Source organism: Chaetodon trifascialis, chromosome 16, assembly GCF_039877785.1.
Source record: "Chaetodon trifascialis isolate fChaTrf1 chromosome 16, fChaTrf1.hap1, whole genome shotgun sequence".
NCBI classification, from domain to species: Eukaryota; Metazoa; Chordata; class Actinopteri; order Chaetodontiformes; family Chaetodontidae; genus Chaetodon; species Chaetodon trifascialis.
In genome coordinates this window covers 1,605,881-1,622,738 of record NC_092071.1, presented here as the reverse complement: position 1 = coordinate 1,622,738, position 16,858 = coordinate 1,605,881, and the positions used below count along the sequence as shown (strand labels likewise).

The 16,858-nt window shown below is 45.5% G+C and overlaps 1 protein-coding gene across 1 annotated transcript in view; it reads right to left on the bottom strand.

Moving 5' to 3' along the window:
• Positions 1-16,858, bottom strand: part of zbtb16a (zinc finger and BTB domain containing 16a) — a 130,502-nt gene that overhangs the window by 20,771 nt on the left and 92,873 nt on the right. The gene's annotated exons all lie outside the window — the stretch shown is intronic.

Sequence of the window (16,858 nt, the reverse complement as noted above, 5' to 3'; positions counted from 1 at the left end):
GGTCATCATTTGTGGCATATCGCTGGCCAGCAGGACCGCCAGCGTTTACAGGCTGAAAACAGTCACTGTCCTTCACAAGCTGCTGAGGGCAAATCAAAGAGGATCATCACGATTCAAGAGGTGAGGAACGTTTAACGCAGAGATCAGAGAGAACGATCGCACTGTTAGAGTCAAAGGTCTTGATCTTGTCGTGACTTGAAAAACAGACATGCAACATTAGCTTCACAACGTAAACGACTTCTCGACAACCACAGAGCACGAGGCAGATGACAGACGAGGCGAGACAAGGCCCGAGAAATCGCCTCATGCCCTGTGAGGTGACCAGGATGCAGGATGGTCTTCCACTACGAACACTGCACGAGATAAAACAACACATGCTGCTGTGTGTCAGCCCGGACGATTCATTGGATGTGGTGGAGTCAGACGGCGACTTCAGAGGGCTTCGATGGAAAAACACCAGAACAAACTAACAGATTCATTCTGAATGACGTCCTTCAAGGATTCTGCTAAAAATACCTGCTGCTGTCACAGGCTAACTCCTCTAACTGCTAGATAGTGAAATGACAAAGTTGTACTTGCTTTAAGACTAATTTCTGCTAATTTCTTGCTTTGCACAGCTCTGGTAATGACCTCATTATAACTCTTAGCCTCGCTGCGTTGTTACCCATCGAAACATACTGTTGGACATATGTTCCGACGGTCGCTTCAGCAGATGAACTGGAAAGGCAATTTGTTTTTAACAGTGCAAAGAAAAATGGGCAACTTTTTTAACAATGTTCAGTTTGAGAACAATTTCAGAGCTTTCATTTAATTCTGCCGTGCATGTTTGGACTGAGTGTGCAGGAAAGCTACCACATGGTGCTAACAGAAGCATGAGGACTGCCAGCAGAGACACAGAAATGAGGAAACAAGCATGCTGTTAAAGTGGTTTACATAACATGCATTGCATCCAAATTACATCACTCCACACAACCTGGGCAATCGTCTCCTGTGTGTCACATTCAAACTGTAGCTAATGGTTGAATTTAGGCGAGTAAACAATCTGGGTTTAAGTTTGGGAAGAAGTTGTAATCGAGACATTTCCTCCTCTTTGAAGCACGGAGCCTCTTTCTGCATTTTCAGAGACGGTGCTTGATTCATGACCTTTAAGGCGAGCGGGAGAGGACGCCGAGCTTCAGGACGGGCTCCATCACCTGTGGGCTACGTCCTCGTGTTATCCAGCTGTGCACAGCTCTCGCTAACATCCTCTTTCCTCAGCTCACATCTCCAGCCCGGTGCTTCAAAACACGGCAGCGTGGCCTCGACCACGCCGCTCTATGCATGTTTACGTGCAACGTATGGAACGAAAATAAGATAGAAAACTAGTTTATGCTCCTGCTAATTCATCTAAAGCGCCTCCACAGAACCATTTATTGATCAAGCTGGAGGCGGGAGAAATGACTGAGGCCTCGGGAACAGATAAAGACTGCAGACAGAGGCAACAATGCATTCAGTGTTTAGTCACGCATTGGTCTAATACTATTCAACGTGAGTATTTCTAATTAAAAACAACCAATCGCTGTTGGTGCTGGTGCAAATTGTTGCCCCTCAGTGAAACAAACAATGGAAATACCACAAAAAACACACAAAATCAAACATTTATTTGAGTTGTTGTAAGGTTTTCACACACGCACCTGCATGGGGATCAGGAACCATGAAAGGGGTTTGAAAAACGAACGTTTCAGTCAATAAAATAATTTAACATAAGCACCAACAATAACATTTCAGCAGTAAATAACATGGAAGTGGGACACGCTGTGATGTATTTGTATAAGTGCATCAAACGTGTCGCAGAAAAATCCCCAAACAAACCTGCATTAGCACCCTGATCATGATCAAACCACCAGCGACTTCAGAGCTCTGCTGAGCGAGGATCCGCTCGGTGAACCAGCGGCTCTTCACATTATTCATGCAGGAAAAAAAGGAGGAATCAAAGAAAAGGCAATCTCTGCTCGGAGAAAACGCGCCGCACGCCGTCGCCACCGTCTGCCCCGCTGTGTTGTGTTTTGTTTCGTCCCTGCCTCCCACTTCCATCGGGCAGTGATAATTCACGTCGGGCCCGCAGCAGCGCTGACATTGTGAGATGAACTGCTCCCTGCTAGATTAATGCCACCAGATGCCAGGCGAGATGCCATATTAATTACCCAGAGATAATGTCAGCACAACCATATGGCAGCTCAACTGGCCATTTAGTTGACAGGGAGAGGTCTTTATAGCAGTGCAAATTTCCTCATCTGCACAGCAGCACAGCCTCGCCATATTCCCCCCTACTGTAGCAACTGGAGCACTGCTATTTGCACGTTAGCACTTAAATTATTGGAGAGTTAACTGAGGATCTGCAGGCTGCTCTGAGAGACGGTCAAACGTCATCAGGAAGACGTGATGTTTTTCAGTGTTTTCGTCTGGTCGCAGCACAGAGCTCCACTACAAGTCCAGAAAATCAGAACACGCTGGCCGACATGCTCCTTCATTAGCATGAACACACACACACACACACACACACACACACACACACACACACACTGTAGTGCATCCTGACACACACACTGTCCTGCTGCCATTAATACTCACTGCAGCTCTAAATGTGGACTCATCTGCGGATGGAAACAGTCTCCAGCAAACGAACTGTTTACTCCTCTCTCTGTGAGAAATGTTTGCTAAAAACTACAGTGTTTCAGGAAATTACTGAGGCTTTTTCAGCGATGAAGCGTGTTTGTGACCCATTTCTGAAGAATTAGCTCTTCAGTAGTAGCAAACAGGCTCGCAGCCTCAGACGGCGCTGAGAGACAGACTCACACGTTGTTAGTTTTGGTCTTTTAATGGAGTAACGGCTGTAAAAATACACAAAACTAAAATGCAATCGTTCCTTTCGTGCACACACACACAGAGGGAAATCTGTATTCCCGTGGCATTGATCTTAAACACACACCCTCCCCTCCTTCAAGAACCTGAACAGGAATCTGAAAACCCTTCTCCTCCTCGACTGCGGCGGATATAAATTCTGAAATGTCATTAGAATTTATTCACCAGCATGTGTTTGTTTTTTTCCTCGCCGCCATGCTGACTGTAAAGATCATAAACGACGCAAGCCGGGAATTAATGTCACCGTGAGACGCAGCGGCGAAGCCCTTTACCGTGATTTACAGCCGCACCGCCGGCCCCTTCTTGTTGTGGACTTGCGGATCATTTACAAAGACGGACCACGCTTGCCATCCAATCCACCCGCCCTCCCACCACCACCACCACCGGAGCACCCGCCTACCCCACCCTCCAATCCCCACAAATCCGATTTAATCAGACAACTTGTGCAGTGTGGCTCGGAGTAAGAAAAAGGATAATTAGTAAACAGAGGAGCTACTCGCCAGGCTTCATTGGCATTCGCACCGGGTTACTGTGTCGCATTTAAAATGCAGTCTGATGAAGTCTACAGAATCAAACCATTTGTTACTCCTATTGAGGAGGCTTCGGGCTACTGGCAATTAAATTGGAATTAGCGCTGGGGAATGAGATACGGCAGATTCATACCAAGGAGAGGAGGGAGGGAGGGAGAGGGAAACAGAGAGAGGGCTCTGTCTGGACCTGGCTCTGCTCTGCACTGGGTCAGATCTGGAAGTGATTCGGTTTCCTTTGCTTTTGTTTATTTCCTGCTTCAGTTATCATTTTTATGAGCGCAGCCCTCCACACGGTCTCTTACAAATCTGCCCGTACTGAACTTATAAACTGATTCATACACTTCTAAAAAAGTTGATGCTTTGAAAAAAGGGCAAAGAAAAGTGGGCATTTATCAAGAACAACGCGAACATGTGAGTGGCCTTAACGTCCAACTGTGATGAGAATATACTGCAGACACACACTAACATATGACTGAAACTCTGAGTCTTTGAGGAGCAGAGCGAAGAAACAAAGAGATGCCATTTGCTCTGCCACAGCTGACTGGGCACAGTGGAGCTCAGCATGGAGAGAGTGCTGGTCCACTGGCAGAGGGAGGAGGAGAAAGGAAGGGGGGGGGGATAAATGAAGTGGAAATGAGAGGGAACAGCTCCTGTGCTACAGCTGGCCTCCCGAACTCCGAGCCAGCCTGGCCTCGACAACTGGCTCGCTCTTCCTCTGCTGGTCCAGGGGGGTGGGGGGGTGGGGGGGGGGCACTTCAACAGGAGGTGGCGGGGGCCTGGGATGCACAACTGGTCCAGGGCCAAGGGGGGGGGCCAGTGAGGTGGATCAGACTTCAAATTTGATTTTGCCAGAATCTCGGGCGCAGGCTAACGCAGGCTATGCTGACGGGAGAAAAAGCAGTTCAGCTGTTACATGTTGTAGTTTGTGAGCTGAGCGCTATGAGTTAGTCTGACGGGGTTAGCCCGAGCCATCCGAGGATCGCGGGATCAATATCACAATGACTACTGAGGAGCTCACGTTGGCTAAACGGCTCCTCTGTCTTCAGGTACACGTCTAATACGGACGCCAAACACTCACCCAACAAAGAAACGACTATCGGATTTGACTTTAGTGTTCAATTATTAAAAACTCTGCAGTAAAACAATTAGAAACGATCACAGAGGCACTCGAGGACGTGTTGTACAAGAGCATGGCTGAGGCTGCTGAAAACAATTAATAAGGCCTCTTAAAAAGAATTTTAAAATCTGCCCGTGCAGAAATAAAATGGCATATTTTCATGATTTTAGCATGTAATTAGTAAAAATACTGCAAGCAAAGAACGAGATTTAAGGAGCCCTCGTGGTCATTTGAGCATGTTTCTGAAAACAGATTTATGACCTCTGTGACGTTTCCAAGTCTGAGGACAATGACCTCTGATGATGTCACAGTGATGTCATCAGCTACCTGAGTCTGATAAGACGCTGTTGGGAAACGTAGGACTGAAGGATTCTGGGGCCTCATGCAAACTGTCCGGATATTTTCTTTTTTTTTTTTTGTCTCTTCTATATCACCAAACAATATAAGTGCACTGGAGAGCTCTTTCAGATGTAGCACACATTGTATTTCGCTTTAACACACAGCAGCAGCTGCTTTCAGTGTCTGCACGGAGCGACACGCAGTCCTGTGCTGACCGTGTCCTGTGTGCTCCAATGTCACCGAGACAAACACCTGTACGTCTGCTAACGGCGGCTAACAGAGCATTAATGTCAGCCTGAAATTAAAATGTTGCTTAATTTTCATTGCGACCTTTGTCGAATTACAGAAAGCTAAACAAAATGCGCTTTTAGAGAGAAAAACCATTGAGTGAGATGATCATTATTGTCGTAAAGTGCGCGTCTGCATGTGTTTTGTGGCTACATAAATGCACATATGCACTCATATGCCTCATTCTCAAGGTTAAATACAAAGATGTTGTTCAAGCGAAGTCCATTACTGCAGGAAACCAATGAAAATAAATGACAGCATTCGGTGGGAGGTTGGAGTATCCCACGGAGAAATCTGCACAGCTCAGTCATTTGTATACCCAGTTTTCTCCACATAAAATGCTCAATTGTGTGTTTACAGATGAAGCACCACATTTGAGTGCAGTCCTATTTTTCTCTTTAACAGGAAATGGAGACATTTTCGCTCTAAATATATCAGTGAATCTGTCGGCTGATGTAAATCCCTGTCACCAAGATTAATGATCTTGAACGTGGGGGAAAAAAATCCTCTCAGATCTTATTCTGAGACACCGATTCACAGCGTACAACAATAAGAGCTCTGCAAAACCTGCAAGGAGCTTCGTACTAATGTAAACGGAACAAAAGGACTTCAGCTTTGACAGAACTGAAAGGAGAAAATTACTTAAAGAAACCTCATTTAAAAGACCTGCAGACGAACACGGCTTTTCTTTTTGGGTCGAGGAAACGCGTGAGAGGAAGAAAAGGACGACGAAGCAGGCAGAGCTTCCCAAAAAGTGACAGAAATGTCACCTCAAATTGGCCGAAGGTGTGACATCTACCACTCATCACCGTCTGCCGCTGCGCGCCAACAAAACCGCCGTCCACGGTTTCATTTCCTCACCTCAGAAAAGCCTCGTCTGCATTTCCAACATGTTTAACGTCAAAGTAAGACGGACGTGCAGCTCAGCCTCTTAAGGCGTCGAGTCCGAAGAAAAAAAAAATCTCCACAGAAAATACAGAATATAAAAAAGAAAATCTATATAAATCAGCTACTGACAGAAAAAATCTGACTTCCTGTGACGTTTAAAGTGGAAACAGGAAATACAGAATGCTACAAAATATTCACCGTTTCTAATTAAGAGAATTTTATTCACTCTAACAGTTAAATAAAAGGGAAACAGTGTTAAAGGGTGAACGTGTTTCACGTCATTTAATTAAAAATAATTATAATTATTATTATTATTATTATTATTATTATTACGTGTGGAAGGTGAGCTGTCCTCTTTTTGATTTACAGGGAGTTTTTGTGTGTATATCAACTGAATATTAACTGTGGCAGAAAATAAAAATAACTGCTTTAATCTCATTTAATTTAAGAAGAAATCTTCTTTTTTTTCACCTTCAGTCACCTGCTGAGGGACTGACTTTCTGTGTTTCAGGTCATTTTTTTTCACAGTTTTTAGTTTTTTTTCTGCCTCTGGTCTTTTATCATAATAAAAACATTTTTGTTACGTGTTTTGTGCTGTTTTTATTTCAACTTGAAGTGTGTGAATGGGGCCAATCAGATTCGGTTTAGGGCCCAAAAACGGCTGATTGTGAGTTTTCAAACCCTCCTGATGCAGAGTTTTGAGTTTTTCCGTCGCTGCTTGTTCAGTTTTGTTTTTTAACTGTTAAATCTGCAGCTTGATCTCAATCAAAAAAAGGGGCATTTCACACTCGCAGGATACTTTCTACTCAGAAATAAAAAAGGCTGTGAGCCTCATGGACTGTGAGTGACTTACCCAACTCCACCCAAACCCTGTCAACCTCCCGTCACCCCCACCTTTAGCCCCTGTCCTGCAATGGAATCCCAAATCTCTCCTCGCCTTCCCAGGATTTATCCTCTCACTGGCCATCTGGACAGTGGGGGCAGACAATGTAAAAGGAAAAGGGGGCTGGGGGACGGGGTTGCAAACCCACATTAGTCACAGGCTCTTAGGTCCTTCGACCCATACACACATTTAGGTACACACACACACACACACACACACACAGAAAGGCTGAAGCCAAATGACCCCGGCTCCCCCTCACTCTTTTCCCCTCACTGTGGCTGCTGACATCGTCTTTCCTGCTGGACAAAAGGCTTTTAGCACCTCGCTCTACTGTCCTAACCACAACACACACACACACACACACACACACACACACACACACACACACACACACACACACACACACACACACACACACACACACACACACACACACACACACACTCAGTAGCCTCCATCCCTTCTAACACAGGCACGCCGGACAGGATGGGGTGTTTGTTTTGTTTTCTCAGACGGCTCGGGACGAAGGGAAGGGAGGGGTGGGAGACAAGAAGCAGGGATGAGGGGTGGGGGGGTGGGGGGGCATCTGATGTGTGTGACTTTAAAAAGTAGAGCAAATCATACGTGAATGCTCGCAGAGAAGCATAGCCAAATCGCTCCTGAATGATAAAGGTATTAGGTACAAAGACGATGGCGTGCTCCTCGGCCGGCTTAATGTAGTTAACGCGAGGCTTTTGTTGGGAGTCGCAGAGGATGAGTACAGGGGTGGAGGTCTGAGAGCAAAGTCACACTGCACTACAAGCATCCATTGTTGGGGAGGTTTGCATTTAACACACATACAGGAGCTTTTTGCAGGTGAAGGCCGCGCCGCTCCTCTGCCGCAAAACAGGCGACAACACGCCACAAGGAGGCGGCGCGGCCGTGACACCGCTGCGCCAAAGGGCCATTCTCAGCCACCGCCAGGAGCTGACAGTACAATGGGAAAAATAATAACCTGACACCTGAGCTCACCTCCGTGGCATCACGACGCTGCATAAACAGCCTCAGAAAAACACTCCAAACATGGCCGCACGATTGTGAAGCAAACAATTAACAGCAAATAAGCAAAGGATCTCTCCGCAGCGGCAGGTATTCACAGGCTGAAGGCAACGGCGAAGGTGATCAACAAACTGCACTTTGAGTCTGTATAACAAGTGAGATGGTGAAGAGGGGAAGAACAGGAGGTAAATTAGTAAGCAGCCAGCAGCAGTAAATAAAACAGTGATATAAGCATCAGCGAGCAGGGAGGTGGCGAGGAGGAGGAGGAGAGACGCCGCTCAGGCATTCAGGATGTTCTCCATTATGACTGAGATGAATGAGTCCATCACACTGAAGGTGCAGAAGAGGACGACGAGCTTACGTAAAATGATGACTTTAAGATTAAAATCTGAATTATTATTAAGATTACAGTCGGATTCCTTTTCTCAAAATAAAATAATTTAACCTGAATGTTTCTGCTCTGATCCTCGAGGTTAAAGGAGCAATGCATGCTGGAACAAGCTGGACAATTCACTGTGTTTTGCTTCCCATCACGCAGTGAAATGATCTGCATGAAGCAGCAGATCTCTGGTCATACTGACTTTAAAAACACAGTTTGCAGGTCGAGTGAAGTTGATCATCACAGAGTGTGTTTGAGAAAAAAAACTAATGATTCAGATCATTTTTAAACATCTGGCCGACGACGTGCACGTCCTGTGCTGCACGTGCACGGACTTAAACTGGTGATTTCAGCTGCTAAAAAGGTGTTCAGGTGGGTTCACTGCGTCCCACCAGAGACCAGCACTGAAACATGCATTCATGTGTTCATCCTATGTGTCCTTTTCCATCCAACCACAGATTTGCATTTGCTCAAAGTGCTTTTAAAGCCGCCTCGCGAACAAACGGCGAGCGGACGCGGGAAAGGGGAGTCCAGGCGGCGGTGACCTTGGAGCCAAACTGCCAGCAGCCAACACGACTTTGTGGGTTGGAAGAAAAGCCTTTATTTATAGATCAGCTGTGTGTCGATCAAACTCCATCGAGGGGAAAACGGCAGCCGTCGGAGAGGAGGAGGAGGGAAAGTGTGTGTGTGTGTGTGTGTGTGTGTGTGTGTGTGTGTGTGTGTGTGTTGCTTTTTGAAGAACTAATACAGTGGTGTGCTTCAATCGCACTAATTCCATTTAAAGGAAATTGATTTGGATGTTGGGGGATGTGATGAGGGGAGTGCACAGGGTTGTTCCTTCTCCATTACCGCTGTGATGAAGCCTTGGCCTCGTTTCATTCAGTCGTGCTCTTTTCTGGTCCTGCATACAGCACAGAGGCTGCTGGGACGTGATGTACAGCGAGAAGAAAGAGGCGGCTTGAGACTCACTGCGGGGGCTCGCTGGAGCAACAAGTAGCAGCAACAAAAAGAAATACAGGTTACAGCCGACGTGCAGCACACGAAGATGCTAATATGAACAGTAGAACGTGCAGGAGAACGACGGTTCTCCGCAGGTTCCCCAAATAATGTGATCAAATCTTTTATCTCAACTGTCTTTACAGCAAATGAAGTTATTTCTAATTTTTCTTTTGTTGCTCCACCAGCAGCAGTAAAAACAACACATACAACATAAATGACCTTTAGGTATTAAACACCAGATTAATAAAAAATAAAAAGCTAGCAGACCTGAAACTGCATCTATTCATGTTGATAACTAAGTCGCTGCGTCAGGTTTCAGCTGGAATTCACGACAGAGGATCAGAAATAGTCGACATTCATCATTAAATCGTCTTTTTTGCTGCTCGTTGTGTTTGAACTCTTACCTTGTGTTTCTATTATCTGCATTATTTTTACTGTATTGTGCATTTTTTTTATCCTTAAATTCTCATTATTCTACTTTCCATTTGCACATTTTTATTATTATTATCAGTATCACGGTTATGTCATGTAATAGTTTTGTTTTGTTGTTGTTTTTGGTTTAGTTTTTGTATTTTTTTTACGTTTTGAAGTATTTCATCCTTCTTTCTTTCTTTCTGCGTGTCGAGCAGTTTGTACTACAACAAAACGTTTTTCTGAAGTCTTGCTGCTGTAATGACGCAGTTTCTCCTGGTTTGCATCTTGTAGATTCATTCTCACTGTATTCTAAATATTAAATGGTTTATTTTATTGATTTAAGTATCATAACCTGCATTAATTCACATCAGTGAATTACATGAACATGATCTAAAACCTTTAAATTCCTTTATTGCTTCAAAGGCCCAAATTATTTTCATTATATTATAAATACTGATAATTCCACTGTCTCATCGTCGTCATCATTATATTTTATTCCTGTTTAAGTTAAATACGTGACAAAGGGACTATCAGTGGATATCGTGTAGGTTACTGGGCCTCAGCTCGAATGCCTCCAGTCAGTGTACTGGGAGGGAGCTCACTGGAAACACATGCTGATCCACAGAGAGAGGAAGAAGAAAAGAAAATGGCAGCACACTCCTCATTTGAGCTTTGATTTCTTCTCTTGCTACCAGGGAAACTCCACTTATCACAATATCACCGGGCAACTTGTAGATTTAGTCGTTTGCAGCGTGCACGCTCAGGCAGATGAGAGCAGGGGAGGTTGGTGTTTTCCACATTCGTTGGAGAAAATCAAAGGCGGCGGAGAAACTCGGCGAGGCTCAAAGCTTCTCAGGCAGACAGAGAGAGCAGAGAAAACAAGTGCGTTCAGCGCCAGGACTGCTGAAAACCACCTGTATCTGCCCACCTGTGGTTTCTCAAACAGCTCACACAGAGAGTCAGTACCCAGGAGGAATTAAACTAATCCTGAAATTATCTTTGAAAAATGAAGGAAAATATTCACTCAGAGACTTCAGGGCTGGGACCAACGTGCGAGCCGACAGATTCATCACCCTCGTATAGACCGTCCTCACCATCTACAAATTCATGCTGCTCTCCAAAACGCTGCCAGATTCCTCTGAGCGGGGCTGAATATTCTCACTCATGATGATCAAATTGGGATTCACTGAAGGCAGAAATGAAATCATTACTAAAAGACCATCATCTTAAGCCTCCATCTCTGGAGAGAAGTGAGAAGCCTGCTGCCCCAGATTGCCTAAAAATGCAGATAAGAAACAATCCTGCACCAGAAATTGGTCCTGCAGGACTATTACATTCGAGAGATTAGTGGAAGATAATCATATAATGGTGATGATAGCACCGATCGCAACAAAACGACCCCATAAAGTCACCTCTGAATAAAGCACAGGCGATGCAGATGAATGGGAGCGAAGCAGCAAAGTGCCTGTGCTGGTAGCATGTGCGACACAGCTGTGAGGGGGCGCAGCGCCGCCTCTGGCCAGCGGGGGGCGCTCCTCCGTCTCCGCAGAGGCTCGCTGCTTCCCAGTGGAGAGCCGGAGCAGCAGAGAGGGGAGAAGTCCTCACATGACCTTCCAGTTCACTGGAGTTTGCCTCCAGAAAAAAAGCCTCTTATATGGTATATGGTGAGACTTAACAGCCTCAGTGTCCGCGGCGGAGGCCGTTAATGGCTGAGAATGGAGATTAGAAAGTAGTTTAGAGGGTCAGGTGTTTGTTATGGAGCGCCGGGGTCACGGAGGGTAACTGCTGTTTCACCAGCACGGCCCAGTCTGAGGGGTAAAGTCTTGTTAAATTCAGATATATTACAGCCACCTTAACAAGAAGAGCGATCGAATATCAGCCCGGAGGACTTTTTTATCCCGCTGATGGAGGGATATGACTCGGCTCCATCGCGGCGACTTCCCTCTTCTTTTAAGATTCCTCTGGAAAATAATATCTAGAAACAGGACGGTGAACGCCACCCGAGTCCCAAAGGAACGAAAACTCTCAAGATTCAGCTCAGAAACGGTTTGAAATGAGTCCAGTTTTATTAAAAACAGGAGTTCAGCTTCATGGTACACTGATGTGAAAGCAGACGGTCATAAAATGTTAAATGAACCTTTACAATGAACTGCAGAGGATCAGACTAATAACACATCCAATAATATTCCAGCGACAGTTTGTGGGCCAGGTTACACTCATTTAGTTCTTTATTTAATTTTTTAAAAGTGGAATAATTCCCAGAATATTTCAGGATTCCTTGAATGACCTTCACTGACTCTGCACGGGCTCGTCCGGTTTAGGAAAACGCTCCAGAAACACCTGTTTGGACCCTTCCACAGGTAAACAGGCTGATTGGAAACAGGTGAGAGGATCATGGAGGTTCACCTCTTTGTGAACACATGAAGGATGAAGGAGATGAACACATGGCCTCTCCTGTGCAGCCTTCATCTTTTTATTCTTTCCAAATACTTTTTACACTTTTAAACACTTGTTAATGGCTGACATTAAGAGAAATATAAAACATGGCCAGCCTTTATCTTTTTAGCTCTTCAAGCAGAAAGATTCTGCGATGAGCCGTTTATTTGTTCCGTGAGCGTCATTAAGAATCATTAAGGGCCTTAATGAAAGACATTGTGAGATTTGTGCTTAATGGAAAACAATGTGTAACTCATTGTCAACATCTTCCCACTGCGTCTTCCTCATCGCCTTGTGTTTCCACTTTGTGTCGGCTTCATCATCTCTATCTTTAGCTGCTCCGCTCTTCCTCTACCTCTCTGTCTCCAGGCCATATTTCTCTCCGTGGACAGAGCCCAGGAAATTATAGCGTGGTGTGGGAGGGAGACACCACCGGCTCTCTGACCCAGACTCGCTGCTATAAATCCACACTTTTCTCTGGGAGGGGGGAATTCTCCCACCTCGACCCCGCCGCTTCCTCCGTGCATCTGGCCCGCGAACGAGCTGACTTGACACACTCGACGGCAACACACACCAGACACAAACACAACCTCTGCTCGCACACTTGGGTGGGCAGGAGAGAAAACACCCGGCGAGCAGAAACACAGCCAGCGTTTCTGACTTTCTGCACGAGACCGAGAGGAACCGAGAAGACACAATGAGCTGAGCGCAAGTGTCTGTCCCTGGATGCAGCACAGCCTCATCAGGTTTCTGGAAGTCATGTGCCGTCAACGTTACGCTCTTCCATCGCTGACTGGATAACGGAAGGATGAGCTCAGCATCAAGCACCAGCTAACAGTAACGCAGCTCAGGCCTCCTCCTGTTTGGACTGATTCTTCCATCTACTGACAGTTTTGTCAACGTGGACGGAGACCGAGAGGACACAACGTCTTACAACTTTGTCCAAGAACAGTGACAACAAGACACACGCCATTTACTGGACAATCAGTGACACTAGAGCTCACAGATAAACCACATTTTCACTGTGGTCATGATGTGAACATGCACAATATGCTGCAAAAAAAAAAAAAGATGGCTGAAACGTGAACGTGAAAACTCATTGGCTCCACGGGCCAGGCCTTCCCACCAGCTGGCCAATCAGATGATGCCACAGCTAGCCTTCAGCTAGCCTCACATTAATTTGGCAGCAGCTGCGCGGTTAGCTAGCATGCTATTCATGTGCAGTATGTCCAATGAAAGCACATTTGGAATCATTTCTTTTGCTTCTTTATTGAGTGGGCAAAGCTTCATGTTAGCAGTGAAGCTTTTCTGCACAGCTGATATGCACATGTCAACATCAGCTGCTTTATCACAAGTCATATATTTGTCATAATATTGAACAATTTCATCACACATTGCAGATTTTCCTCAGGTCGTGCAGGACTGGTGGACCTGGATTAGCTTCTTAGCTTCTCCTCTGCCTTAAACTTCAGGTGAGTGTCCTGTGTGTCAGATTAAAGGCTGGTTTACTCCCTTCATACTGGCGACTTCTTAAAGTCCAAACTAAAACCAGTTCCTTGCGTTTACTGGAGTGTAGATGTGGCTGTTGAGGAACAAAGCACAGCTGTGGTCTTCAGCGGTGGAATCCAAATGAAATCCAGTCAAAGCGCTGCATTTTGTGATCTTTAAAAAGACGGACTTTCTCTTTTTTCCCCTCCTTTTCTCCTCTGTTTAAGATTCCTGGCCTTTCACCTGACCTCAGGCCTGAGCCACGGCGGCTGGGGGAGCTGGTTACTTGTGGCGGTGGGGGTTAAAGTGTAATCCCGGTCCTGTGACCACAAAGGCTTGGCCCCTGAGGGCCAAGGACCAGCCACATTTTCTGAATTGCAATGTTATCCCTCGGCAAACCCTTCGGACGGACTACATATCAAAGGATTACAATGCAGGGCTCTTCTCTGCTCTGCTGTTTACGGTCAGAGCCCGAACTCTTCTCCTGGTTCTGGTTGCTGGTTGTGAAAGATTCAACTTTGCAGACTCCAGTTTGACAACTTGTCAACAGCTTCAGAGAGAGCTGTTTATAAGTTCATTTCATTATATCAATGTCTCAGTCCGAGCGGCTTTGCATCAATCTATTAAGAGGAGTAATTGCCACATAGCATCATTACAACCGACACATATTTTAAACCATTCAGATGCTGATATCTGGCAGCTAGTGTACTGCTAATTGCTTGCTTAAGTAATCCATTAAGGAGTGTTTCTACAACAGCTTGCATGCTCCATTATCATTAGTTTTATTCTGAGGAAACCTTAACAAACCCCTTTTAACGGCACCGCGGCTTGGCCCTGAGCGCCTCTTTGCATTTCAACCTAAAGAATTTGCTTTTTTTTAAAGGAGCAACTTCAGAAGATAGAGAGAACTGAAGCGAGAGAGAGAAAAGGTTTAATTGACGCCTCCCCCATTTTCCCAGGGTGAAGACCAGAGGGAGGGGGGCCGGGGGGGGGAGAGGAGGGGGCGATGTGACACTGCTCTCCTGGTGTTGCGACTGTACAAAAGGAAGCAGATTTGCAGAGGAGGTGACCCCTAACCTCTAAAGCTGCAGAAAGGGTCCTTGGTGGCCCCAGCACCACCCAATCAATCACCTCCCAGAGCCTGTTGGTCAGCCGGACTGTAAGGGGACACCACGGTTTGGACGAGCAGACCCACCCCCAAACATTCCTTTGTAGGAAACTCCTTTTTTTTTTGGTCAAGGGTGGGGGGTTCAGAAATAAAAGCTGAGCTGGTCAAGATCTCAGTAAAAAAAGGCCTTAACCTGATCCTCTGTGCTCAACTCAGCTTCAGCTCAGGAATCTGGTCTAAAATCTGGACTCATCCGCAGTGAAGAAGTCCTCCGTCCACAGAAAGCCGAACGCTGGCTGAACCTCTTCATCGCGCTCACACGCAGTTCAAGCTCCTGCTTCACGCTGATTTCCCCCAAAAGACGGCAGAAAAACTTCATTTTAAACGTGATTTTATCTTCTTGGGGATCAAAAAGTTCAAGCTGTTTACAGCAAAAAATCTGAAAATGCTTCCGCTCATAAAAAAGTCAAGAACGAAGAAAATGTCAAATGCTTGAAGACACCAAATAGCTGCTGAAGACATGCAGACAATGAGCAGCGTCGAGCGTTTGCTCCGACTGTTTACCTGCATGTTTGAAGGCTTTTAGTCCAAATTCCACTGATCTCATTATGCAGAAGAAAAGCTGCTAAGTTCTCGTATTTTGACACGTTTATAATAAACCACAGAGTGCAGCTACATACTTTTGCAAATGTGGACAACTTTTATTCTTAATGACGAGGAAGAGGCAGTTTAACTCGAAGAAATCTGAACCGAGCGTTTAGTTATTTATATGTTGACCTTTACTGTGAATCTGATGTAAGGCTGCAGCCTTCTCACCTACTTTAACTCACTGTGAAGGAAAAACTTCCAACTCCTGACAACTTTATCCTCTTCCTCCATGCAGTAGCGTGTGCAGAGCCTGATTTTGGTTATTTCTTTTCTCATTTTTGTGCCCCATTCTTCATTTTCTCCTTTTCCTTGCATCACATTTCCGTGCAGAATCCTGTTGCTCCGTAGCTGCAGAAGTTAGCCAAGGTCAGCGTACAGCGAACAGCTGGCCGCTGACTCACGAGTGTGTTGCTGACACCACAGAGACTTTTGGCGTATTTGCTTGTGAATAAATACATAATTAAATGCTAAATTAATTTTCAAGAGAACATTTACATATTAGAGTCAGGAGAGCGGGAGTGAAGGGCAGCAGTGATGGCTGAGTCACTGGAGGCATCATCACACCCGAGAAGTTTTTAGAGCTCCTGAATAAACCTCAGCTGCTGCACAAAAGCACAACTTTAACCTTTAATATGCTGATATGCAGCTTCTTTCATTATCTGAAATCAATATTCAGCTCTCATCTGCTTCAGCCCAGACTCTCGTAACGACGCACACTGTACGGATTTCACACGAAGCCTCGCGTCATCGCTCCAGTTTGATAAGAAAAACAAAGAGATTCAGGCTTTCTGGTCCTTCAGCAACCTTTGACCTCAAATCATGAGCAGAACGCCGTAAACAAAGGCTTGTCCGTTAGATAAGAGTCATAGATCTTGTTGAACCAGTTCAGGAAAGAATTCTGGCTGACCTGCGTGTTAACTTCTGATACTCAGAGGACGGCGTTGAGGCTCTGTCTGCTGGTCAGCTTCACTTTAATCAGAGGTAAATACACGAGCCCTTCACGTGTCTCTGTCACAGACATTTTACCGGCCTGAGGATGTTTAGCAGTAAAGCTGTAAATTAGTTGGAAATCATACACTGAGCAGTTGAACTCTGATTTTCAGTTATTGTGGGAAAAGCTTTGCCTCGTGTCAGCTGCTTTCAGACAGCCTGATACACATTAACTCATTTTCCACTCTGTTTATGGCAGCTGCATGCAGGAGTTGTAAATAGCAGCAGAGATTGTGCAGGTCATTATATCTGTGCCGCCTTTGTTAATACGGAACTAAAAAACACGATAAAAACCAACTGATGCACAGGCTGACTGTTACTACCAGCAAATAACGAGAGAGGAAGAGAGAGAAGGAAGTTCGGCGACTTCTGATGTAGGTGTGCTTTTACCTGACTTCCACGTACAAATTAA